Source organism: Fistularia commersonii, unplaced genomic scaffold, assembly GCF_037954325.1.
Source record: "Fistularia commersonii isolate RoL2024-O1a breed Wild unplaced genomic scaffold, RoL_Fcom_v1.0 HiC_scaffold_92, whole genome shotgun sequence".
In the NCBI taxonomy this organism is placed as follows: Eukaryota; Metazoa; Chordata; class Actinopteri; order Syngnathiformes; family Fistulariidae; genus Fistularia; species Fistularia commersonii.
Window position 1 is genome coordinate 12,501 of NW_028234050.1, and position 2,959 is coordinate 15,459.

A 2,959-nucleotide genomic window follows, 5' to 3' on the forward strand; every position below is an offset into this window, starting at 1 on the left:
CATGTAATTAAGTTGGCGATTCACAAGGAATCTCAGACATCAAACTGTATATTTTTTGTTGTTTATATATAAACATATATAAACAAACATATATTGTTTGTTGTTTATTTTTGGGATATATTGAGGAATATTTAATGGAAAGGAGTCACAATCGCTTTTTGACAATGTCGAAGTGTATAGGTGGCTATAGAATTTAAAGTTTTCATTGGAAATGATAGCCTCATCTGTAATTTCCTTGTTGTTAAGACGGGCTTCCGCTTTGCTCCGCTCCTCTTCTCCTCCGCTCTTCCGCTCCGGGCCCTGGAACTCCCGATCCGCGGGACTTCGGTGAATTCCGGGCCAGTTTTTTTGCTCTTCTGCTCTCCTCCCCTCCTCCGCTTCTTCGCTCCCCCGCTTTGGACCCTGGAACTCTTGAACAGGGCCGGGCTTCTGCCCTCCGCCTCTCCTCTGCTCATCCGCTCCAGGCCCTGGCACTCCCTGTGATCCAGTCATTCGCATGTGCGTGCCCGGAGGTCCGGGAGCTCCACTCAAACGTCCGGGGGGGGTAAGGGTAAGGGGTCCTGTCCCTCTCCCCCCCTCCTCGCCGCCTCTGAGAAGAGAAACATCTCCTCCACTCCTCCGCTCCTCCGCTGCGGAACCAGGTATTACCGATCCGCCGGACTCAGGCGAATTGCAGAAAGGGGTTTTGCCGTCCTCCGCTCCTCCGCTCCTCCGTTTCGGGCCCTGGAACTCCCGAACCGCTGGACACAAGCGAATCACGGTCCGGGCTTCTGCTCTCCTCCGCTCCTCACCTCATCCGCTCCAGGCCCTGGTACTCCGTGTCCGCGGGAACCCCCCCCAACCCACAAAAACAAACTCTCACACACACACAAACACACGCACACACACACACACACACACACACACACAACACACAAACACACACAGACACACCTGAACTCATCATCGCTGTGCTGATAGCATTGGCCGAAACGTATCCACAACCAAACCAACATTAGCTCATCCACTCATTCACATATGTGTGTGCCCAGAGGTCCGGGAGCTCCAGTCATAAGTCCGGGTGATCTATGTCCGGAGAAGGCTCACATTAGCCGGTCTAAGGGGTCCTGCTGCCCCCCAGCTTCCCGGCCTTTGAGAAGAGACACATAACTGCGCTCTTCCGCTTCTCCGCTATGGGCCCTGGTACTCCCGATCCTCCGAACTCAGGTGAATTGCGTGACGTGCTTCTGCTCTCCTATAAGCCCCTACACACTTCGAACACGGCTGTTATCACCCTGTTACTGCATTTCAATGACACCCATTTGCTTTCGATCTCAGTGTCTGCCACCGTACGGAAAAAGCGGGATGGGTGGGGGGGCATAAGCGCATTCGTGCTGTAAGTAATCAGAAGTTAATAGTGTTAACGGTTTGCGAGAAATTTTTAATGCTAGACAAAAAAAGAAAATTAAAAGGATATAATTAAATAAATAGATAGAAAAATAAAATTAAAAACGAAAAAAAAAAATTGTGAGGGGAATATAACATGTAATTAAGTTGGCGGTTCACAAGGAATCTCAGACATCAAACTGTTTTTAATTGAACATAAATAGTACACCCAAATATACAAATGTACAAATAAACATAGCAAGGTAGAACTGAATGTCAATGAAACAACCAGGGATGAGGAAGCAACGGACATCAGGACATTTGTTCTGTATGTAATGAGAAGTTAATAGTGTTACAGGTTTGTGAGAAATTTACAGTGCGAGACAAAAAAAGAAATTAAAAGGAAGTAATTAAATCAATAGATAGACAACTAAGAAATTAAAACGAAAAAAAAAAAAAAAATTGCAAGGGGAATGTAACATGTAATCAAGTTGTTTTTTTTGTTTTGTTTTTTTTTTTTACCAAAAAAAAAAGGAACCTCGGACATGGGTAACTATATTTTTTTGTTTTCGGATTTTTCCATAAGTTTTAAGGATTTTTTTTTTTTTTTTTTTATATTTCAAAATCGTTTATGAAGACATTAAAATTTGGGGAGCATTTTTGCATTCTGTTCTTGTGAATGAAGAACTTGGCCAGGCCTAAAAGAACATTGACACAGAGTTCATCTGTTATGTTGCTTATAAGTAAACAGAATGTTATATCATCTTTTGAGAAGGAAACTGGTGACGATGGAATGAGAAGGAGAAAAAATATATGGTCAGTGGTTTCAATGTTGTCTTCACAAAATGTACAAATATTATCTTCAAAATTAAAGCGTACCCTCGATAATTCCTTAGATGGGTAGATGTCAGTCATAATTTTGAAGTGGGTCTCTTTTGCCTTGGGGGTATGGGTAGAGTCAGATACATAGTTCGCAGCGTGGCAATCGATTCCTCATCAAATTTATTTAAAATATCCTTCTTTTTTTTTTTGACGTCCAGGGAATAAGTTTCCTGTGAAACATTTCCTAATAAAGGAGTTGCCGCGCTTTCTGTCCACAATTGAGATTCCCTGGAGTGATAGTCGGGGTAACTGTGGTTGTACGGTTCGGTGCGTCATTATATTTTTGGTCAGGAATACAAATTGTCGAGGCAGTGCGTTTCGTAACTTTAGCAACTCTAATATGGGAGGCTTGAATCTGTGTGTAGTACAGAACTGCTCATTGTCCAGAGGACTGCCAGTGTCATCCATCAAGTCAATTATCGACCATATACCTTTCTCAAAGCATTCCTTGTAAAACAGAGGTTTGTTGCCATGCAGTACATATCGATTGTTCCAAACTATTATACTGTGTGGTGAGAAATTGTGTACGTATATCATTTTCCAGTATAATAATATTTGTTTATGGAACTCTGAACATTTGACAGGAATCTTGTTGATATCCAAGTCAGAGATAAGCAGAAGACTCAGGCCGCCGACTTTGTTGAATAAGTAGTTTGGAGTACAATACCAGAAAGAACGATGAGGTTTGATCCAGGATTTCAACCAGTTCACC